The 25052-nt window shown below is 38.3% G+C and overlaps 1 long non-coding RNA gene, 1 other non-coding gene and 1 pseudogene across 2 annotated transcripts in view; all 3 read left to right on the top strand.

Moving 5' to 3' along the window:
- Nucleotides 1-25052, top strand: part of LOC145544834 (uncharacterized) — a 246478-nt gene that overhangs the window by 113784 nt on the left and 107642 nt on the right. Inside the window, exon 5 of the long non-coding RNA XR_014081659.1 lies at nucleotides 5011-5147. This is a non-coding gene — a long non-coding RNA (uncharacterized LOC145544834). The remainder of the gene's footprint in view (nucleotides 1-5010; nucleotides 5148-25052) is intronic.
- The window catches only part of LOC145538692 (condensin-2 complex subunit D3-like), a 28487-nt pseudogene continuing 9459 nt past the window's right edge, over nucleotides 6025-25052 (top strand).
- On the top strand, nucleotides 19123-19229 carry LOC145521580 (U6 spliceosomal RNA). Its single transcript, XR_014065507.1, has one exon. It is a non-coding gene; the product is annotated as a U6 spliceosomal RNA (small nuclear RNA).

Raw genomic sequence — 25052 nt, 5'->3', positions numbered from 1 at the left:
ATTCTACCTCATTCAATGACCTTGTGGTTGTTAATTTTATGTATCAATTTGACAACTTCACTGTGCTTGGATATATGGTCAATCACTGGTCTCGATGTTGCTAAGGAGGTAAACTTTTTGAATGACATTAACATTCAAATCAATTTGAGTAAAGCAGATTATCCTCCATAAAGTAGGTGGGCTTCATCTAATTAGTTAAGTCATTATCTCTGAACATACTGTTGTGTCCATGTGTGCTCAGTTGTATCTGACTCTTTGGGATCCCATGGACTATAACCACGCGGCTCCTCTGTCCATGGGACTTTCTAGGCAAGGATACTGGAGTGGGTTGCCATTTCCTTCCCCAGGGGATTGGTCTGATCAAGGAATTGAAGCCACATTTCCTGCACTGGCAGATGTATTTCTTACCAACTGAGCCACCTGGGCTGGGCCCTGTTCCCAAGTGCAATTATAGAAGTTAGGTTAATATGTATCTTTATGAAACATGACTTTTCACTTAAGTAACTATTCTCCTGCAATAGAAAAGAAGCTGAATTAATTCCAACATTGGTTTAATTTTTTCAACTAATTCATGAAATCAAAAACCTTTTGGAATTTCACTCTGGTTAAACATGAAACATCTCGTGTCATTGGGATTATTAATATAAATACAGTTGGAAAGCTCAAAATTCAGACAAATTATTTTTGTAATAACACAAGCACAAGTTTTGGTATAGCACATGATCTTGATAAACATATCACTTAGTAAATTAGAAAAATGTGCAGTAAATATATTTGCAATTATTAGGAACATAAAATAAAAATTGCATCTAAACAAGCTGTGATATTAAAGTAAAAATTGTCAAAAGTTTAAAATGTTTTATCGTGCCTATTATACTTGTTATATAAAAATGTTGAGATAAAACATAAATATATGCATGCTAGAATATGCTTTCTCTCTGCAGCCTGCTATCAATAGATTTTGAAAATATTTGTACCTTTGATGAACTACTTTATAAATTAACCTAACTGCTATTTTAACATTATATTTTTTGGTGCATATTCTAAGTTTTGGTTGCAATTTGTTTCAGTTCAGTTAAGTCACTCAGTCGTGTCTGACTCTTCGCTACCCCATGAAACCCAGCACAACAGGACTCCCTGTGCATCACCAACTCCCAGAGTTTACACAAACTCCTGTCCATTAAGTCGATGATGCCGTCCAACCATCTCATCCTCTGTTGTGCCCTTCTCCTCCTGCCTTCAATCTTTCCCAGCATCAGGGATGGATGGGGCATGGAACAACAGACTGGTTCCAAATTGGGAAGGGAGTATGTCAAGGCTGTTTATTGTCACCCTGCTTATTTAACTTATATGTAGAGTACATCATACAAAATGCCAGGCTGGATAAATCACAAGCTGGAATCAAGATTGCCAGGAGAAATATCAATAATCTCAGATATGCAGATGACACCACCCTTATGGCAGAAAGTGCAGAACTAAAGAGCCTCTTGATGAAAGTGAAAGAAGAGAGTGAAAAAGTTGGTTTAAAACGCAGCATTCAAGAAACTAAGATCATGGCATCTGGTCCCATCACTTCATGGGAAATAGATGGGAAACAATGGAAATAGTGACAGACTTTATTTTCTTGGGCTCCAAAATTCCTGCAGATGGTGACTGCAGCCATGAAAGTAAAAGACGCTTGCTCCCTGGAAGAAAAGCTATGACCAACCTAAACAGCATATTAAAAAGCAGAGACATTACTTTCCCAACAAAAGTCCATCTAGTCAAAGCTATGCTTTTTCCAGTAGTCACATATGAATGTGAGAGTTGGACTATAAAGAAAGATGAGCGCTGAAGAATTGATGCTTTTAAACTGCGGTGATGGAGATGACTCTTGAGAGTCCCTTGGACTACAAGGAGACCCAACCAGTCCATCCTAAAGGAAATCAGTCCTGAATATTCATTGAAAGGACTGATGCTGAAGCTGAAACTCCAATACTTTGGCCGCCTGATGCGAAGAACTGACTCATTGGAAAAGACCCTGATGCTGGGAAAGATTGAAGGCAGGAGGAGAAAGAGACAACAGATGATGAGATGGTTAGATAGCATCACCGACTTGATGGACGTGAGTTTGAGCATGCTCTGGGAGTTGGCGATAGACAGGTAAGCTGGTCTGCTGCAGTCCATGAGGTTGCAAAGAGTCAGATGTCTGAACGACTGAACTGACTGGTGATACTTTGATATTATAGCACCTAAATTTGGCAAAATTCAAAAGAATTGTAGAAACAACTTAAGTGCGACACTTTTTCCAGCAAAAATATCCATGTATAATCTCTTTTGTTTAATTCTCTTTATATAGTTCAATCAACCAGAACTCCTACCTAAAATGTAGCATGGCATAAAAGGGGGTTGAAGGATGTGCACTCCCTTTAGACTTTCATGTAAAAGGAAATAACACTATTAACTATGCTTCATCTGAGATTCTTAAAAATAAATATTAACATATTGTGAAGTACAAAGCAAAGAAATACCTATTTTCAAGTTTTGGGGTAAGATCTCATACTAATCCATTTTCTATCTAAATAATTCTATGTATCCATTTACTTATCATTAAAAATCATGCATAATGTGTTGTTTAGTTGCTAAATTGTGTCCAACTCTTTGAGACCCCAAGAACTGTAGCTCTCCAGGCTCCTCTGTCCATAGCATTTCCCAGGCAAGAATACTGATTGTTATTGTTCAGTCGCTCAGTCGCCTCTGACTCTTTGCTACCCCATGGACTGCAGCACGCCATACTTCTCTGTTCTTCACCATCTCCCAGAGTTTGCTCAAACTCATGTCCATTGAGTTGGTGATGCCATCCAACCATCTCATCCTCTGTCAACCACTTCTCCTCCAGCCTTCAATCTTTTCCAGCATCAGGGTCTTTTCCATGAGTCAATTCTTCTCATCAGGTGTCCAAAGTAATGGAGCTCTGGCATCAGTCCTTCCAATGAATATTGAGGATTGATTTCCTTTAGGATTGACTGGTTTGATCTACTTGTTGTCCAAGGGACTCTCAAGAGTCTTCTTCAACTCCACAGTTCAAAAACATTAATTCTTCAGTGCTCAGTCTTCTTTATGGTCCAACTTTCACATCCATATATCACTACTGGAAAAACCATAGCTTTGACTAGATGAACCTTTGTTGGCCAAGAATACTAGAGTGGTTGCCATTTCCTTCTCCATGGGATCTCTTCTTGGCCCAGGGATCAAGCCTATGTCTCCTGCTTGGCGGGTGGCTTCTTTACCACTGAACTGCCTGGGAAACCCACATGTAATAACAGATACTACCTATAATATAAATTCCATTCCCTATCTTAGGGTAAATGAGAGACTTACAAGAGAAGTGTCAGTGTATTCCATGTTCATGGTGTCCCTATTTCTCTGCTTCAAGTTCACAGGAACAATCCCGACAGAACAGTCCATAGACTCTTTAACAGATTCTTTAAAACTGAAAGAGCAGAATGTAGCAGAAAACAGTATAAAACCAGCTGTTTTCATGGTCCCAGATATCAAGCTTGCTTTGCTACTTAGTTATATTTTAGGCACTTAAGAGATTCATCATATTTCTGTAAGACGAATAATTGTGTGCAGACATAAAAAATTACAGACTGAAGATTTTGAGTATCCTCTGTAGTCAGATAGCTAGGCTTTGTGTAAACAAATGGAGTTAGAAAATATTGTTGACAGTAACAAGAAAATAAACTTCACCAACAAAATGTTGACCATGAGTTAGGAATTTGCAAATCTCTGAGAACATTTAGCAGATTGTCAGCAACACAAACACATTAGAAAACCTGTGTCCTTACTATGCCCCAGTGATATTAAATGAACTGTAAATCATTTATTGAAAATTATTAATGGGATTGAATATTATAGTTAATTGATTTATTCTTTCATTTGTCCTATCTTCTTAAATTATTTCATTGAAACATATCTATTTGTAAGTTCATACTAATAGAAATATTAAAGATGAAGTCAAAAACTCTTGATTATCCAAGCTAATATTTTTTAAAGAAGAGTCCCTTGATGTTAGATTATAATTCCATTTTTTGTATATGTATTGTCTTTTATCTTGTGTTGTATGTGTCTTATCTGACAATGTAAATCAAGTTACTATTGTTTCAGTAAATAAGATTAGTTGGTTTGACTTACACTGCATTATAGAAGCAATGTCTATCTTATAATAATAGATGAGCTGTATATTAATCTTTATTTCTTCCTATTATTTATATGGTAATTGAGTCCTTTGAGTCTTTAAATTTATGAATAGCCATTTTTTGGTGATCAAAAAGGCAATAGTAAGAATATACTAACTGCATAACTGAACTCTGATTAGAAAATTTTAGTTATACAGCAATGCAGAATTACCACCTGGGATAGAAAATAGAGTTGTTATTATTCTATATGTTTCTATGAAATGTATAAAATGAATAAAATGTAACACCAATGTTCCCTTTCCTTTATTGTATAGGTGGTGTTTATAATCTGGGAATTTGGTATAGTTTCTCTACCTTCTTGTATCCCAAACTCCAACATTTTGTTCACAGGAATACTGAGCAAATTGAAATCCTGAAAAAATTTTCTAAGAAGAAAAAATATAACTTCTCTCCTCCCCCTATTAAATAGAAATAAAAGAGACAATGGATGAGTCATCTGAGAATTTAAAATTGCAATTGTTTCTTTAAAAGGAGCATTTTAAAGTGTTCCTTCTAAGAAGACACAACTACATTTGATAATTGCCTTCCTACTTGGTCAATAATAATAATTTAAGAATCATAAAAATAAAACAAGCAGAAAGTACAAGCAACTACTAGAATATATAAACTGCTGAGAACATTCATTCTTTATAAGAGACAAATATTATTTATCATTCTTATATAACCTGTAATAACCTGAGGTGCTAGAAAAATCCCTGTTGCTAAGAGACAGAGAACTTGCCTAAATTTCATTTTCAAGATTGCTAATTTTCAAATTCATATATTACAGAAGCCTGTGGAGAATAGTGGAAAACAGTCTATAGAGACAGAAGAGGACTTTATTATCTGATATGGGTTAAAAGTGCAACATATAAGATGTATGATTTGGACCACTGGTTTAAAATCTCAAGATATTTAAGTGGGTGAGTACATACATACTATTCATAGAACATTTACTCTGAGCCAGACTTTGTGGGTTGTACGCCTCCACATGATCCATAGGCATTTTATGTATCTTTTCTGAAATAAATCTTATGACAATGTACTAACTTGAGCAAAAACTAGCCTTATCTTATAAATTGGGATTATTTTTGAGAAAGCATAGTAATTTTCTCCAAATAATATGCAAGTAGCAAAGCTGGGATATGAAAGTAATAGTTCCATCATCTATGAATTTATAACAACTATGTTTCATTGTATTAATTTATCAAAAATGATCTGTTTATACATATATATTTTAATTGAAGTATAATTGCTTTACAGTATTCTGCTACTTTTTGCTGTACACCAAAGTGAATCAACTACACATATACATATATCCCTTCTTTATTGGATTTCCTTTCCATTTTGGTCATTACAGAGCATAAAACTATCCTTGGATTATGCTCAATAAGCTTTAACAATTACTATGAAGTATTCCATAGTAATTGTTATTCTAAGTATTCCAGTAATAACATATTCCACAGAAATATTATTCCAGTATTCCAAGGATCAAATTTCAGCAATAGATGTTCTCTAGAATTTAGTTAAAAACAACTTTTTTCCTTAGTGTGCTTCCTACCAGCTATCTTCTAATGTAATCCTTTAATGACAGATTACAACCATGAGAATATTTAATATTATAGGTGCAGGAAAGTTCCATTATCCTTTATAACAAGAATTATAATGTTAATTAAATAGAAGGAAGAACAAGTTCATGTTTCTGGTTATCTTACAAGAAATGGATAAGCAAATACCTTCTGACCCTGTTACATAAAATAATAGAGATTACTTTGGAAAAAACAAGTCCAGAAGAACTTCCAAGATGGCAGAGGTATAAGACAGGAAGAGCACATCCCTCCCCACAAATACATCAGAAATCCATCTGCATATGGAACAGCTCCTACAGAACACATTTTGAAGACAGGCAGAAGACCAAAGACTTCCAAAAAGGCAAGCCAATCTCCTTAGAACAAGAGCATTTGGACCTTCTTCGGGGAGAACAGAATTTCCCACAACATGCTGATGGCCATGTTTCATCACTTTATTCATAAGGTGGTTAATAAAAATGACAGTGCTCAACATCAGGAATTCAGCCTTCACACTGCTGGGCTTTATCTTCTTATTCTGGAAGTAGCAGACAGGGTAAATCGATCAAGTTTTCCACCCACTGCTGTTTGACAAATATGTTCAGATTCTAAAGAAGAGTGGCCTCAAGAATCCAGCTTGGATGAGAAAAGAAAAAAGAGCAATGAAAGAAGACTGAGGCCAACCCAAAGAAGAGAAGGAAGAGGGAAGCCCTGCAGGAAAGAGGTGATGAATATGGATGAGGTTACTAAAGAAGAGGATGAAGAGACAAAAGAGATGAAGAGATTTTTTTCTTCTTCTTCTTCTGAAGACTGTTGCCAAATTTTAAATGCCACCTCTCATGTTTGAAGAGCTTTTCAAGACTTCTTTCCAAGTTCTCTCTAAAAGAGAAGCCAGAGTGTATACGTAATTGTGTAGAAAGTCTTTGGTGCATTAGCTAGTTTTGAGCCAGTTCTGCATGAATTTCATTTTACACAAGCTAGAAATCTCCATGAAGCAAAATATGTTCCATAACTGGCCTATCATGGGTTGTATTTGCTTTGCTCCCCTCTTCACAGAAAAGGAAACAAGATTCTCAGATGTGTTTTCCATCAAATGTTCTACATAACATTAATGAGACAAGTGGGCAAAGGCTGCTATCACAGCCCCATTGCCATCATGCCTCCAGTTGTCAGCAGTAGAAACCTGGTCATCCAGCTTGTAAGTTCTGGATGAACTAAAAGAAACTATATATCCAGTCCTTTGAATTCTGCTACAACACATCTGTGGCAAGGTATTCAATAGATCTGAATATCAAACCTATCACAATTGCACTCATCTCACACACTAGCAAAGTAATGCTCAAAATTCTCCAAGCAAGTCTTCAAAAGTATGTGAACTGAGAACTTCCAGATGTTCAATGGATTTAGAAAAGGCACAGAGACAAGAAATCAAATCATCAACATCCATTGGATCATCGAAAAAGCAAGAGATTTCCAGAAAAACATCTACTTCTGCTTTACTAACTAGGTGAAAGCCTTTGACTGTGCGGATCACAACAAAGTATGGAAAACCCTTCAAGAGATGGGAATGACAGACCACCTGACTTGTCTCTTGAGAAATCTGTATGCAGGTCAAGAAGCAACAGTTTCAAATTGGGAACGGAGTACCTCAAGGCTGTATATTGTCACCCTGCTTATTTAACATCTATGCAGAGAACCTCATGTGAAATGCCAGGCTGGATGAAGGACAAGTTGGAATCAAGATTGCCAGGAGAAATATCAATAATCTCAGATATGCAGATGACACCACCCTTATGGCAGAAAGCAAAGAGAAACTAAAGAGCCTCTTGATGAAAGTGAAAGAGGGGAGTGAAAAAGCTGGTTTAAAACTCAACATTCAAAAAACTAAGATTATGGCATCCAGTCCCATCACTTCATGGCAAATAGATGGGGAAACAATAGAAACAGTGATAGGCTTTATTTTCTTGGGCTCCAAAATCACTGCAGATGGTGACTGCAGCCATGAAATTAAAAGATGCTTGCTCCCTGGAAGAAAAGCTATGACCAACTTAGACAGCATATTAAAAAGCAGTGACATTACATTGCCGACAAAGTTCCATCTAGTCAAATCTATGGGTTTTCCAGTAGTCATGTATGGATGTGAGAGTTGGACCGTAAAGAAAGCTGAGAATTGATGCTTTTAAACTGTGGTGTTGGAAAAGACTCCTGAGAGTCCCTTGGACTGCAAGGAGATGGAAAGGCTGATGCTGAAGCTGAAACTCCAATACTTTGGCCACCTGATGCCAAGAACTAGCTCATTGGAAAAGACCCTGATGCTGGCAAATATTGAAGGCAGGAGGAGAAGGGGACGACACGTGATGAGATGGTTGGATGGCATCACCGACTTGATGGACATGAGTTTGAGCAAGCTCTGAGTCTTGGCGGTGGACAGGAAACCCTGATGTGCTGTGGTCCATGGGATCACAAAGAGTCAGACATGACTGAGCAACTGAACTGAACTGAACTGAAACCTATGCATCTCATTTTCTGGGCCAGCTGCTCAACAAGCTACCTTGTGCGGAATATGTTTCTTTCATGGCCCAACTTTACGAATTAGCACCATATGCCAAGGTCTCATGCCAGGTTTCACTCTGGATGTGGCCTTGGCTCTTCTGGAACTCCCTGAACAAGAGGAGGATGACCTGCCTCCCCTGGAGCATGAGCAGTTCCTGAAGCATAAGTTCTTGGTTCAAGAAATCTTGCTTGCCTGCTGTATAGACCAGGACCCAGTGGTGCACAGCAAGGCTGTGTCCAATTTTGCACGTGGCCTAGAGTCCTCTGCCACGTCCCCGTTGGACAGCATGTAGGCATTTCTGGATAACACTCCTGCAGTTTCAGGAATAGAGAGCCACCAAAAGAGTGCTCAGAAAAATTCAGCAGAAGAGGATTTCATGATGATGCTGAGGAACAGGGTTAGTGATGAGAAGACCAACGTCAGGAAATCTGCAGTCTAGGTCTTAGTGAACATCTTGAAACACTGTGCCGTCTTATGTATGAGAGACGAGCTGCCTGTCCTGCATAATCAGTGTTTTGATATCACCATATCTATCGGCAAGTAGGCTTTGCAATCTCTACTGAGCTGCTCATGGCCCGATCCTGGTGTGTCCATCTACAGAAGGCCTGGCTGGAGGGGGTTATCCTGGCTGTGATGGTCAATGAGAGCTCCTGTCTATGCCCACCTCCAGCTCTCACAGCAAGATGGGGACACTCTTCTTGGTGAGTGATCCTCATGCTGTAAGCACAGCTCTCCAAAGGTGATGATGGCTTGTCCTCTGATCACAGAGGGCATGACTCGCGTGAACCTGAAAGAGGGGCTAGAAGGTGGGCATAAGCAGGAATGTCCTCAACAACATCGTCCTATGTGACCTCTGTGTCCACCACAAAGCCCCGATGAACAAGTACATCCCCAACATCCACACACATCTGAAGGACCTGAACCCTTTCTTTCAGAAGCAGACACTACTTTTGTTCACCCGCCCCCTGCCAGAGGACTTCGTGGAGTGAAAGTGCTGCCTGTTCCTCTGTTTCATCAGTACACTAGTAGACCTGAACCCAGAGGTCACCAGCACCAGGGCGGTCTGTCTGGCCCATTGCTCCTGAAGAGGAACCCAAACATATTTTTCCAGCACCTCATTGCATGCATTTTCCACTTCAACAACATTGAGAAGCACAAAAGTTTCAATAGGTTCCCCCAGGTGGAGAGAGAGAAGTGGCTATTCTCCCTGAAGGGGGATACGGACAAGGAAAAGTAAATGAAAATCTACAAGTTTCTCCTGGAACACTACCTCACTGATGAGCAGGGGTTCAACATCACTTCCAGAATCTTCAGCTACATCTTGGCATACTTCGCTGATGGTGACCGCCTGTGGACACAGAAGACAGCAAATTCCTCTCAGACACGTTTGAAGGAGATCAGGCTGCAGGCATTGAGGGCTAAACCAGACAAGGACCAGCTTGTGGAGGAGGAAGATCTGGCCCAAGCCAAAGTGTTCAGTATGAGGTGAAAAAGGAGCTTGTCTCAAGTTCAAAGGAGGAATTTCCTAGAAAATATTATTCCAATTATCATCTCCCTGAAGTCTGCCCTAGAGAAGAACAAGATCCCAGCTCTCCAGGAACTCATGCACTACCTCAGGGAGGCAATGTGGGATTACTGAGATGAAATCAAGGACTTTTTTTACAGTTGACAAGCAGCTGACCACAAAACTTGAGTAGGACACTAGGTGTTACCAAGAGCAGCTGACTTAGGAGGAGGAGCTGGAAAGGCAGGCAGCCGCAGACAGGGTGGCCTCAGGTGCCAAGGAGGCACAGGTCAGGTAGGTTGTTCCAAATTTGGAAACAATGTCAGCTCCTGCTGGCTGAGAAAGACTCCATGGTCACTGCTGCAGACCATCCGTCCACATCCAGGCCCCATGCTACCCACATGACTGCATTTCTGTTCCTGGTGCCCAAAGACAGGCTCATGTTAGTGAGCACCAACGTCATCCTGAATTCCTTCAAGAAGTTTGGGGAGTCATGCAGCTGGTCTTGTGGCTAGAGAGTAGAGCAATAGACCTTCAACATGTGTCCTGAGAGCCCGGGTAAGCTGGGCAATGCGAGTCCTTGAAGAGCTTAGAGATGGAGTCCAGAGGAACTACTGACTTCAAAAGGAAACAAGAGATCAGGACCCCTGAGTGGACAAGACAGAATGTCATGTTCTGAGAAGAAATCAGCTATGTCTCTTACTGGGCCCCAGAGGCCAGACCCTCCCAACCTGGCCCAGTAGGCGCACCCTGGGAAGTCAGAGGCAGACAAAACCTGGGGACAACATTCTGTGTCTGTCACTGCCTGACTGGCAGACCACGCAGCCATCCCAGACTTCCCAGTGGAATGTGACAGCCTCCAGGAAGTTGGACTGTGAGGCCTGTAAGAAAAAGGCAACTGACCACCTCTCCCTGGAAGCTTCCATCAGGAGCACCAGGGCCGCCTATCTGTTCACCTGTGTGGCTGGTCAATACCTAGTTTGGAACTGTAAGATACTATAAGATACTAGAGAAACGCCTTATGCATTTAATGCAAATTTAAATATTTGAAAATATTTGGCTTATTCCTGTAAGTTCTATTCTGATCCTACTCCTGAGCTTTCTTTTCTGTAAGTCCAGCTTCTGGTAGCTGTACATAGCTTCCTATATCTAATATCAAAATCCTATATATAATATATTTCTGCATCTCTTGCATTGCAGGCAGATTCTTTATTCACTGACCCATCTGGAAAGCCCTAATATTTTTCTAATGTTGTTTATATTTTGCAAAATTTTCAAAGCTTGTTCAGATAAATAAAGGTGGTTGTTGTTCAGTCACTAAGTTGTGTCCAACTCTTTGAAACTCCATGAACTACAGCACTCCAGGCTTCCCTGTCTTTCACTATTGTTAAACTCTAGAGTTTGCTCAGATACATGTCCATGGAATCAGTGATGCCATCCAATCATCTCATCTTCTACTGTCCAATGAGTGTGCTCTTCGCATCAGGTGGCCAAACTGTTGGAGCTTCAGCTTCAGATGAAGGTTCAGCATTAGTCGTTCCAATGAACATTCAAAGTTGATTTCTTTTAGGATTGACTGGTTTGATATCCTTGCTGTCCAAGGAACTCCCAAGAGTCTTCTCCAGCACCACAATTCACAATAATTAATTCTTTGAATCGATTAAGGTTAAGCATAAAAAAAAATAAGTCCAAAGTTTACATGGCAGAAAACTGATTTTCAGCTTTATTTGAATGCACAAGCTAGATAGGTTTCTATGGTTAAAATTCAATCCTAATTGATAAAATTTGATTACTCATCCTTATATTCTCTCTCCCTTCCCCATTCCTTCTTTGACTGATTAGATCATCCAAGAAGCCTAACAAATAGTCCAATAAGTATTAATTCCTTTCAACTTCCATAACTCAGTATTTAGAAAAAATTATACACAATTCATTTCACTACTTATATAATATATTTTTTTAATTTATTATTTTAAATACATTATTTTGCATTTGAATAATCATGCACCACAAGTTATATTTCAAATCTTTCTTACTGATGCTATTTATTTGTATGTTCATATCTTTATTTATTCAATCATTCACTATCCAGGCACTAAAAATGTCTACAAAGAACAAGACACAGCTCATGACCTAGAGGACAAGTATAATGGGAAGGGTGCCTGGAAAGTGGACAACTATGATACTGAGAAAAAAAGCTAGCCCAGTTCTGTGGAATTGCAGAGAAAGGAGAATTTAACTGTATAAGATGGATTACTACATAATGGATTACTTAGGATTTAGCCCTCAAATAGGGTTTGTTTTAGATTAATATATATTTCCTAATCATCTATCTTTTCTGACATAACCAGACTTCAAATTGCCAGTTAAATGAATTGTTATTTCAGCTGTAACAGAATAATTCTGGATTCTCTCTTGAAAAATACCTTTTTCTTTTTTTTTAACTTTATGGGAAGTGAACTAGAGGTATTTACCAAATCCTGTTTAAAAAGTCAAAAGCAGGGAGTATTAAAACAATGAAATTTTCATCTTCTCTTGCTTAGTTTTCAGACATTCACTGTAGGAAGGCCTTGATCACATCTATGTAATAAAACACTGAAAGTCTGAAGAGAGGAAGTGGATATCATATGTTTATCTAGGAAATCACAACATTAACAAAAACAAATGAACAAACAAATAGTCTCATGGTGAGTAAAGAGCTTGATGTTGATATGTTTTCTCCAACAGAATCCCACCTCTTATTTTACCACAAACATTTCTATAAAACATAGTAAATTTAAAAAAAAAAAAAGAGTTCAATTTCCATTTCGTGGCTGCAAAAGTCAGCTTACACAGCATATTGTTTCATGGCGTCTGTTTACTCCTTCAGTTTTAGGAGTCATTAAAGAGACATAAGATGATTTTAAATCTTGGATATTAAAAGAAAATCTAAAAATATGCATAAAGTTTTAAAATTTCAATTTTCTTAAACAGATTTGAGTCTTTTTGATCCATCAGTTGAGAGTCTTACATGATAAAAGATTATTTCCATTTCTTTAAAGAAAATAAAACAAATCCTCCCCTTGTTTGGGAAAGATGTTTTCCATGTTACTGATTTTTAATTTATTGTTAGACCCAGCAACTTATTGTGGCATAATATAAATTGACATAAAAAATATGGTTTACACTAGCCAAATTTTTATTCAACATTTCAAAAAATATTTCTAATTTTTACAAGTCAATCACATATAATTTTCACCAGCTTCAATATTATTTCCAGATATATCTCTAACATTTTGTTTCATATAGAAAACTGATTTTTTTTTTTAAGTTGACAGCTATTAAATCAAGGCTTAAAGCAATGAAGGTAGTCAGAACCCTTTATCCTAAAGACCTAACTTTAATTAATCAGGTCACCTATCACCTTGACAAGTGAAAAGGGCTTTCAGAGTAAAGACCCAGACTTTATCATTTTATAGAGTGATTATGAGTATGATTTTGATCTGGTGACATTTACATGGGCTAAGTTACAAGATAAAGATCATCTTTCTAAGACTGGCTAGAGTTAATTTATGGGTTTAAAAGATGATTAATCATGCTGTGACAGAAAACAAGAATGAGAGAAAATGTTTCCTGGAACTTTTTTCTCCTATTCTCGAAGACAGGGTCAAAGGTATGATTTGCCCAGGTGCTATCCTGCACAAATCAATTCTATTCTGTTTCTATTCTCCCATCATCTGTTCCCTCCTTTGAGTTAACTACTCCTGTAGGGGAAGAAATGTTTTCAATGATGGTGAGATACACAACAAGGTTTTCTGAATGTGTCTCTACCCACTGTGAAAAGACATGGTAGGTAACCTTTTAAATTGTTTTATTTTTGGAGAGTGAAAACACAATAAAATGGAATATATTAATGAGACAAAATGCATAAACATTATTTTGTAAAAAAAAAAAAAACATATTAAGAGGTTTTAGGGCAGTGCAATTACTCTTTGTGATATTATAATGATGAATATATACTATTATACACTTGTGCAACCCACCAAAACATACAACACTAAGGGTAATCCTTAACATAAGCAATGGACTTTGATTGATAATATCAATATAAGGTCATCAATTGAAACAAAAGAATCACTCAGGCAGGGAATGTTGACCATGGAGGAGGCTATGCATGAGGTGGAACAAGGAATGGACAGGAAACCTGTGCACTTTCTGCTCAATGTTACTGTAAACCTAAAATTGCTCTAAAAGTAAAATATTAAGAGGTGCTTAATAAAACGATTGTTTACTCTAATAATATATTCTACATGACTTAATACACTTAATGTCATTATTTTCAAAATATCAATGCACACCAAGCTTAATAAAGCAATATATTTATAAAGAATAAAATAAAACAAGACAAAATAAAATCAAAGTAAATACTAATTCTTTGTGGGTAAAATAAATAAATGTATAACTGTGTCAATAAAAATAGACCATTTGTATTAACATATAATCCACATCTAGCTAAAAACTATTTGGTTTGGATGTTAACCTGTGATTTATAAATAAAATATGTGAAACAAATTGTAGAATGTTTAGTACATAGAGTGTACAGTTCTTGAAGGTGCATCATATTTATCCTTTGAATGAAATCCTGAACAAATTATAATGGTAAAAATTTATGTTTGTATTATTTTTAACATAGTGTTGTTGCTATTGTCGTTCAGTTGCTGAGTTGTTTTCAACTCTGCGATCCCATTGACTGCAGCAGGAGAGGCTTCCCTTTCCTCCACTATATCCTGGAATTTGCTCAAACTCATGCACATTATATAAGCATTTAAACAAGGAGGTCATTAGGCTGAAGTGGCTCTAATTCCTTGGTAACCTACATTAGCAAACCAAAATCTAAGCCAGAGTCAATGCACTTGAATCCAAGAAAATGAAACAATGGCAATCAGTTGTAAATAGTCAAGGAGGCTCTACCAATAGGGGAGCAGCTTAAGCTATAGACAATCAAATAACTTTTCTTGCTTTGTTTTCATGTGTTTTCCATAAAAATTTCTCCCCAAGCTCCTGCCACTGGAGTAACCCTGCCACTTTTTATTTAGAACTGCTGGACTGAAATATATGCACATTCAAATAAACTTTTGAAAAATTATAATGTGCCTCAGTTTACCTTTTAACAGCTCATACACTACTTATTCTGTACTTAAGAAAGAACACCTGTTCTTCAAATGGTATGGAGTAAATCTGTGATTTGTTCTTGTTGTTTAGATGCTAACTCATGTTGACACTCTTGCAATCCCATGGACTGTAGCCCACCAGGATCCTCTGTCCATGGGATTTCCAGGCAAGAATACTGGAGTAGGTTGCCATTTCTTTCTCCAGGGGACTTCCCTACCCAGGAGCTGAACCTGCATCTCCTGCATTGGCAGGCAGATTCTTTACTTCTGACCCACCTGGGCATTTCAAATCTATGATACACGTTTCAAATTCATCCTGGAGTTCTATAATAGATGGGACATTGGTGGCATTTATTTTTTTCTAAACATAAGAAAAATGTTCAAGTAAACATAATATTGGTCAAATACACTTAGCTAGTAACCATACATATATACATTTAATTTCCATTTAGTAGATCAGAAATACCTACTACGTGAGTTAAGAGAGGCCATTGAGTCTTTTGTTCTATGTATGATAAACTTTTTCCTGAAAATACACAACTTCAGATCAATGCAATTGTTCAGTCGTGTCTGACTCTTAGCGACCCCATGGAGTGCAGCACGATAAGCCTCCCTGTCTATCACCAACTCCCAGAGTTTATCCAAACTCATGTGCATTGAGTCGGTGATGCTAGCTATCCAACCATCTCATCCTCCATCATCCCCTTCTCCTCCCACATTAATCTTTCCCAGAATCAGGGTCTTTTCCAATGAGTCAGCTCTTGGTATCAGGTGGCCAAAGTATTGGAGTTTCAGCTTCAACATCATTCCTTCCAATGAACACCCAGGACTGATCCCCTTTAGGATGGACTGCGTGGATCTCCTTGCAGTCCAAGGGACTCTCAAGAGTCTTCTCCAACACCACAGTTCAAAAGCATCAATTCTTTGACGCTCAGCTTTCTTTATAGTCCAACTCTCACATCCATACAGGACTGATGGAGAAACCATAGCCTTTCTAGGCGGACCGTTGCTGGCAAAGTAATGTCTCTGCTTTTTAATATGCTCTCTAGGTTGGTCATAACTTTCCTTCCAAGGAGTAAACATCTTCTATTTTCACGGTTGCAGTCACCGTCTGCAGTGATTTTGGAGCCCCCCAAAATAAATTCTGCCACTCTTTCCCCATCTATTTGCTATGAAGTGATGGGACCAGATGCCATGATCTTAGTTTTCTGAATGTTGAGTTTTAACCCAACTTTTTCACTCTCCTGTTTCACTTTTATCAAGAGGCTCTTTAGTTCTTCAACACTGTCTGCTATAATGGTGGTGTCATCTGCATATCTGAAGTTATTGATATTTCTCCCAGCAATCGTGATTCTAGCTTGTACTTCATCCAGCCAAGCATTTCTCATGATGTACTCTGCAAAGAATTTAAATAAGCAAGGTGATAATATACAGCCTTGATGTACTCCTTTTCCTATTTGGAACCAGTCTGTTGTTCCACATCCAGTTCTAACGGTTGCTTCCTGACTTGCATACTGATTTATCAAGAGGCAGGCCAGGTGGTCTGGTATTTCCATCACTTTCAGAATTTTCCACAGTTTGTTGTGATCCACACAGTCAAAGGTTTTGGCATAGTCAATAAAGCAGAAATAGATGTTTTTCTGGAACTCTCTTGCTTTTTCGATGATACAGTGAACGTTGGCAATTTGATCTCTTGTTCCTCTGCCTTTTCTAAAACCAGCTTGAACATCTGGAGAATTTCACAATTCATGTAATGTTGAAGTCTGGCTTGGAAAATTTTAAGCATTACTTTGCTAGCATGTGAGAAGTGTGCAATAGTGCTGTAGTTTGAACATTCTTTGACATTGCCTTTCTTTGGGGTTGGAATGAAAACTGACCTTTTCTAGTCCTGTGGCCACTGCTGAGTTTTCCAAATTTGCTGACATATTGAGTGCAGCACTTTCACAGCATCATCTTTGAGGATTTGAAATAGCTCAACTGGAATTCCTTCAGCTCCACTAGCTTTTGATGCTTCCTAAGGCCCACTTGACTTTGCATTCCAGGACGTCAGGCTCTAGGTGAGTGATCACACCATCGTGATTATCTGGGTCATGAAGATCTTTTTTGTACAGTTCTTCTGTGTATTCTTGCCGCCTCTTCTTAATATTTTCTGCTTCTGTAAGGTCCATACAATTTCTGCCCTGATTGTGTCCATCTTTGCATGAAATGTTTCCCTGGTATCTCTAACTTTCTTGAAGAGATCTCTAGTCTTTCCCATTCAATTATTTTCCTCTATTTATTTGCACTGATCACTGAGGAAGGCTTTCTTATCTCTTCTTGCTATTCTTTGGAACTCTGTATTCAAATGGGTATATATTTCCTTTTCTCCTTTGCTTTTTGCTTCTCTTCTATTCAGAGGTATTTGTAAGGCCTCCTCAGACAGCCATTTTGCTCTTTTGCATTTCTTTTCCTTGAGGATGGTCTTGATCCCTGTCCTTTGTACAATGTCATGAATCTCTGTCCATAGTTTATCATGCACTCTATCAGATCAAGCCCCTTAAATCTATTTCTCACTTCCACTGTATAATCATAAGGAATTTGATTTAGGTCATACATGAATGGTCTAGTTGTTGTCCCTACTTTCTTCAATTTAAGTCTGAATTTGGCAATAAGGAGTTCATGATCTGAGCCATAGTCAGCTCCTGGTCTTGTTTTTGCTGACTGTATAGAGCTTCTCCATCTTTGGCTGCAAAGAATATAATCAATCTAATTTCAGTGTTCACCATCTGGTGATGCCCATGTGTAGTCTTCTCTTGTGTTGTTGGAAGAGGATGTTTGCTATAATCAGTGCATTCTCTTGGCAAAACTCTATTAGCCTTTGCCCTGCTTCGTTCTGTACTCCAAGGCCGAATTTGCCTGTTACTCCAGGTGTTTCTTGACTTCCTGCTTTTGTGTTCCAGTACCCTGTAATGAAAAGGATATCTATTTCACATGTTAGTTTTAAAAGTTCTTGTAGGTCTTCATAGAACCATTCAAGTTCAACTTTTTCAGCATTACTGCTCAGGGCATAGACTTGGATTATCGTGCTATAAATACACAAGACAGCACTCTTAATCTCACGAGAAGATCATTACCGCCTAGTCATAACTACCTAAGAAAATTCTCGAAAACAGAGCCATATTCTCCTTCATCTGGCCTCCCTACCAAAATTTCCCTAAACCTTTTGCTCTAACTATAACTTATCTATCCTCAGAAGCCAAGGACTCCCCAGCAGATCTTTTAACGGTGACATTTTTCCCTCACAACTTACATATCTCAACATTCACCAGGAGGTATTGTCACTCCCTTAGTCTTTGTTGCTACAATACCCAGGAAGCCAGCATGGCCTGTCTCTTTGTTTGGAATACTAGTCTTCAAAAATAGTGATCTCAGGATTCTTTACCATCATATGATGCTTGGTGGTGGTGGTTTAGTCACTAAGTCATGTTGGACTCTTGCGACCCCGTGGGTTGTAGCTTCCCTGGCTCCTCTGTCCTTGGAATTTCCCAGGCAAGAATACTGGAGTGGGTTGCCAGTTCCTTCTCTAGGGGATCTTCCTGGACTGGGGATCAATCCCACATCCCCTGTATGGCAGATGGATTTTTTTCTGCTGAGCCACCAGGGAATCCCTGATATGATGGTTAGATAACTACAGTTTGCTTTCCTGTTTATAATAGGCTTTAGATTCCCTTCATTCTTCTGTCCTTACAACTTTTGCTGATGTTAAATAACTTCTGTGCTGTTCCTCTTATCTATGATTCTGCTCTCAGTTGAATCATTAGGGGTGATTTAAGTATCCCAATGATTTTGTATATCTATGTCCTAGCTGTGGCTGTTATCTTAAAAATCCAGGGGTTGGGTAGCTTAAATAAAATATAAATTTTTTACCACAGTTCTGATAGCTAGAGAGTCCTAGACCAAGATTCTGGCCAACTGGTTCTTGATGAGAGCTCTTTTTCTGGCTTGCACATGGCTGGCTTTTTGATGTACCCTTGAGAGAGAGCACAAGCTCTCTAGTCTCATTTTATAAGAGCATTCATTCTGTCATGAGAACTCCACTTTCATGACTTCACATAAATTGAATTGCTTCCTTAAAATTCCATCTCCAGTGCTCGCTTGGGCAGCACATATACTAAAATTGGAACGATACAGAGTAGATTAGCATGGCCCCTGTGCAAAGATGACATGCAAATTTGTGAAGCGTTCCATGTTTTTAAACATTGTGATACTTGGAAAAAAAAAAATTCCATCTCCAATTACCATCACATAAGAGCTTCAACTTTTGAATTTTGGAAAGGACCAAGACATTCAGCCCATCAGTTCAGTTCAGTTCAGTCGCTCAGTCATGTCCGACTCTTTGCGACCCCATGAATTGCAGCACGCCAGGCCTCCTTGTCCATCACCAACACCCGGACTCTACCCAAACCCATGTCCATCGAGTCAGTGATGCCATCCAACCATCTCATCCTCTGTCGTCCCCTTCTCCTCCTGCCCCCAATCCTTCCCAGCATTAGGGTCTTTTCCAATGAGTCAACCCTTCACATGAGGTGGCCAAAGTATTGGAGTTTCAGCTTCAACATCAGTCCTTCCAATGAACACCCAGGATTGATCTCCTTTAGGATGGATTGATTGGATCTCCTTGCAGTCCAAGGGACTCTCAAGAGTCTTCTTCAACACCACAGTTCAAAAGCATCAATTCTGCCGTGCTCAGCTTTCTTCACCGTCCAACTCTCACATCCATACATGACCACTGGAAAAACCATAGCCTTGACTAGATGGACTTTTATTGGCAAAGTAATGTCTTTGCTTTTAAACATGCTATCTAGGTTGGCCATAACCTTCCTTCCAAGGAGTAAGTGTCTTTTAATTTCATGGCTGCAATCACCATCTGCAGTGATTTTGGAGCCCCCCAAAATTAAGTCTGATACTGTTTCCACTGTTTCCCCATCTATTTCCCATGAAGTGATGGGACCAGATGCCATGATCTTAGTTTTCTGAACGTTGAGCTTTAAGCCAACTTTTTCACTCTCTTCTTTCACTTTCATCAAGAGGCTCTTAGTTCTTCTTCACTTTCTGCCATAAGGGTGGTGTCAACTGCATATCTGAGGTTATTGATATTTCTCCCAGCAATCTTGATTCCAGCTTGTGTTTCTTCCAGCCCAGAGTTTCTCATGATGTACTCTGCATATAAGTTAAATAAGCAGGGTGACAATATACAACCTTGACGTACTCCTTTTCCTATTTGGAACCAGTCTGTTGTTCCATGTCCAGTTCTAACTGTTGCTTCCTGTCCATAACCAGTTATTAATCTATAACTCTACAAAGTTAATTTAAAGAGGCAGTCAGCCACCTTATGTCTAGCAAATTCTAGCTTTAACCTATGCTCTCCAGAAACACAAACCTGCTTATAATCCCTCTACTCAAAACCAGCTGTTTGTCAGTTGTGTCCTTCATAATTTTTTTCCCATCCCCCTGTAAATGCCATTCCTAATCACCTGACCTTCACATGGACAACTATCTACTTTGCTTTAAAACTCAGACCCCTCATACTGAAACACCTTTTGTTGCTGTTTATATCTTGTCTTCCAGACAAAGTAAGGTGAATCTACTACTGTGATCTGTCTTATATAAAGATTTATATTTGCAGTGTCCAGCACTCAAACTCAATTGATGTTTAATAAAACAACGCATGAAATCCCATGAGATATTTTTTGTTGTTGTTGTTGATCCCAAGGTAAAAAGAGAGCCAAGGAGAAAAGAAAAAAAAAATAACAAAAATAATGGACTAGGTAATGTGGATTAGCTACCCTTCAATAAAAGCTACTCACTTCTTCTTTGTCTCTTTTATTTTGGGGAGTGGCAATGTTCCATGTGCCAGGGTATGAAACATATTTGCTCTATGTCACTTGCCAGTAATTAGCATATGAGTGAGCATATGACACACTCTTGGCATTTAATTATGGGAAGTGGGTGCAGGTCTTCCAGACATGATTTTCTTCTCCAAACAAAACAGATAAACAGTCCTTTCCACCTTTCTGTTTCAGTAACTGAAACCAAGAAATGGTACTCAGAGCCTACTGCAGTTTTCTTATAACCAAAATGAATAAATAAAAATAGACCAAAGAGTGAATATGGAGACCTTATCTGTTCAAGTGCTGTGTCAGGCCTGGAATTTCCTAGCATGGACTACCAGTAACATGGGAATGCAAATTTCTATTATTTAACATACTTCAAGTCAAGTATATTTTCTTGCAATGAAATGGATCCTATGTGACTCAAATGGACCTCGAGTAATAGATCTTCACCTGTTAAGAAGCACATCTGGGCAGAGATATTCCCTCCTGTTAGGTCCCCTCTTACCTGGCTTTCAGAAGCATCGCTGGAATTGGAGGCCTTAGATACAGATTTTGCAGGATGTTGCCCACTTCATTTAGGCTTTTATAGGGACTTTGTACTTTTTTTCCAGCAAATACTATCTTTTAATAATAATAATAAGCTTCTATTGCCAACCAAGGAATTTCTTCCTTCCCTTTGCCAGCCTACAACAGGAGCTCATTTCTCTGAGAAAGTGGTGCAGGGCAAGTCCTTGCACTCACTGATAAATGGTTACAGAGGCATGACCAATGAAATAGATAACACAATCAAACTGCTGTTTGATTAAAATACTATTAAGGACTATAGTATTTTAAATAGCTTACTATTTCTCTTCAGAAGAGGTCGACTATTCCATTATCTATGATAAAGGACAACTTCCTACCTTTGAAGGAACGCTATTTTTTATTAAGCATCCAGAATTGATAGCAAGTACCTTTTCCCTCTCCTTCCACTCACATGATGATGCCCTCATGTTCATAACAAATCCCCCTGCTAAACAACCTCATCCCCTGCAAAGGAGCAGGTTTTATCATTATAGACATAAATATTAATAGTAAAAGGTAATACAAAACATCTTTAAAATACAAAATATATCAGTGAATATTGCTAAATATATTGCAATAACAGAAGTGAGCCTTTTGGGTAGGACACATTTGCTTTTTTTTTTTAGGACATATTTTCTGTTTTGAAAACAGACTACCTAGCCACCACTATTGATAACTTTTTTCTATTTTGACATATTGCTTAATTACAACATAAAGAATACTGTTAGAAAATGCTACTGCTTTCAAAAATCTTTTTATATCTTATATGCTTTATGTCTGACTTTTGAGAATTTTAAAGGCAGGATATATGTTGTTAATTATTGTTTATTTAGGCAGAAGACCTGACTCTTCAGAGTGACTAGACAGCATAGATTACAGAATGTACAGTGTTTCAAGATATTTTAAAAGATATATTCAATATATAAATATGTATTTATTGCTTTTTTCTGCTACTATTGTTGCTATTTTAGTCTCTAAATCGTGTCTGACTCTATGACCCCATGAAGTGAAGCTCATCAGACTCTTCTGTCCTAGGGATTTCCTAGGCAGGAATACTGGAGTGGGTAGCCATTTCCTTTTCCAGGGAATCTTCCACACTCAGGGATCAAACCTGCATCTCCTGCATTGGTAGATGGATTCTTTACTTCTGAGCCACCAGGAGAGCCCTCTTTCTACTAGAGATGACTAATAGTTAAAAATAACTACATAACAATACTCTAAAGAACATTTATCAAAGATGAGAAGTATACATTTAAAACAAATTTTGAATTTAAAAATAAAAAAGCATTATGCTTTACTAACAAATAGGATATATCCTTAAGGAAGTGTAAAGTTCCAGGAGGTAGTAGGTGAAAATTGTACCCAATAAGCTTCTTTTGTCTCATTGTGTTTTGACAAAGTACAGCATGCATATGCCAGATTAACATGATTTCTGTGTTATAATGGCTAGCTTAAGTTAAATAAATCTTGAAAATGAATAATGACCTAACGATCTTAAAATATTCTTGTAAGTAAACAAATTATTAAAAATAGAATCAGTGATACAACCACAATGAGAAAAAAGCAGATAGGACATTTAATACATCCCAGTTAAAGCTTTTCATCTGCTATATCATGAGACAAAATGATGATTAAGTTAATCGTATCTGATAAAAGATTGGCAACAGATGGGAAATATCAGATTATTGGCAAAAGGGATTTATATTTAAAAATAAACAGTGCCCTTTCTTGTGGTTTAATTTCTGAGTTAAGAATGTGCTGAACTTCTTGTGATTAGAAACATATTTATAAAAACATTTCCTCTTAAATACTTGTGAGTGTTATAATTAAGTTTATAAAACATGTGCCATATGAGGATTCAGTTCAGTTCAGTCGCTCAGTAGTGTCCAACTCTTTGTGATACCATGAATTGCAGCACACCAGGCCTTCCTGTCCATCACCAACTCCTGGAATTTAACAAACACATGTCCATCAAGTCGGTGATGCCATCCAGCCATCTCTTCCTCTGTCGTCCCCTTCTCCTCCTGCCCCCAATCCTTCCCAGCATTAGGGTCTTTTCCAATAAGTCAACTCTTCACATGAGGTGGCCAAAGTAGTGGAGTTTCAGCTTCAACATCAGTCCTTCCAATGAACACCCAGGGCAGATCTCCTTTACGATGGACTGGTTGGATCTCCTTGCAGTCCAAGGGACTATCAAGAGTCTTCTCCAACACCATCATTCAAAAGCATCAATTCTTCGGCGCTCAGCTTTCTTCACAGTCCAACTCTCACACCATGCATGACTACTGGAAAAACCATAGCCTTGACTAGACAGACCTTTGTTGGCAAAGTAATGTCTCTGCTTTTTAAAATGCTACCTAGGTTGGTCATAACATGCCTTCCAGGAGTAAGCGTCTTCTAATTTCACGGCTGCAATCACCATCTGCAGGCATTTTGGAGCCCCAAAAAATAAAGTCTGATACTGGTTCCACTGTTTCCTCATCTACTTGCCATGAAGTGATGGGATTAGATGCCATGATCTTAATTTTCCGAATGTTGAGCTTTAAGCCAACTTTTTCACTCTCCAAACTCATTTTCCTCAAGAGGCTTTTTAGTTCTTCTTCAATTTCTGCCATAAGAGTGGTATCATCTGCATATCTGAGGTTATTAATATTTCTCCCACAAACTTTATTCCAGCTTGTGCTTCTTCTAGCCCAGTGTTTCTCATGATGTACTCTGCATATAAGTTAAATAAGTAGGGTGACAATATACAGCCTTGATATACTCCTTTTCCTATTTGGAACCATTCTGTTGTTCCATGTCCAGTTCCAACTGTTGCTTGCTGACATGCATACAGGTTTCTCAAGAGGCAGGTCAGGTGGTCTGGTATTCCCAACACTTTCAGATTTTCCACAGTTTATTGTGATCCAAACAGTCAAAGCCTTTGGCATAGTCGATAAAGCAGAAACAGATGTTTTTCTGGAATTCTCTGCTTTTTCGATGATCCAGCAGATGTTGGCATTTTGATCTCTTGTTCCTCTGCCTTTTCTAAAACCAGCTTGAACATCTGGAAGTTCATGGTTCACATATTGCTGAAGTCTGGCTTGGAGAATTTTGAGCATTACTTTACTAGCGTGTGAGATGAGTACAATTGTGTGGTAGATTGAGCATTGCCTTTCTTTGGGATTGGAATGAAAACTGACCTTTTCCAGTCCTGTGGCCACTGCTGAGTTTTAAATTTACTGGCATATTGAGTGCAGCACTTTCACAGCATCATCTTTCAGAATTTGAAATAGATCAACTGGAATTCCATCACTTCTACTAGCTTTGTTTGCAGTGATGCTTTCTAAGACCCACTTGACTTCACATTCCGGGATGTCTGGCTCTAGGTGAGTGGTCACAGCATCGTGATCATCTGGGTCATGAAGATCTTTTTTGTATGGTTCTTCTGTGTATTCTTGACACTTCTTAATATCTTCTGCTTCTGTTAGGTCCCTACCATTTCTGTCCTTTATCGAGCCCATCTTTGCATGAGATGTTCCCTTGGTATCTCTAATTTTTTTGAAGAGATCTCTAGTATTTCCAATTCTGTTGTTTTCCTCTATTTCTTTGCATTAATCGCCTAGGAAGGCTTTCTTAT

The sequence above is a fragment of the Giraffa tippelskirchi genome, chromosome 1 (genome assembly GCF_054371585.1).
Source record: "Giraffa tippelskirchi isolate mGirTip1 chromosome 1, T2T-mGirTip1v1.2.pri, whole genome shotgun sequence".
Classification (NCBI taxonomy): domain Eukaryota; kingdom Metazoa; phylum Chordata; class Mammalia; order Artiodactyla; family Giraffidae; genus Giraffa; species Giraffa tippelskirchi.
The sequence above is the reverse complement of the archived record's forward strand: the minus strand, read 5'-3'. Positions and strand labels throughout refer to the sequence as shown.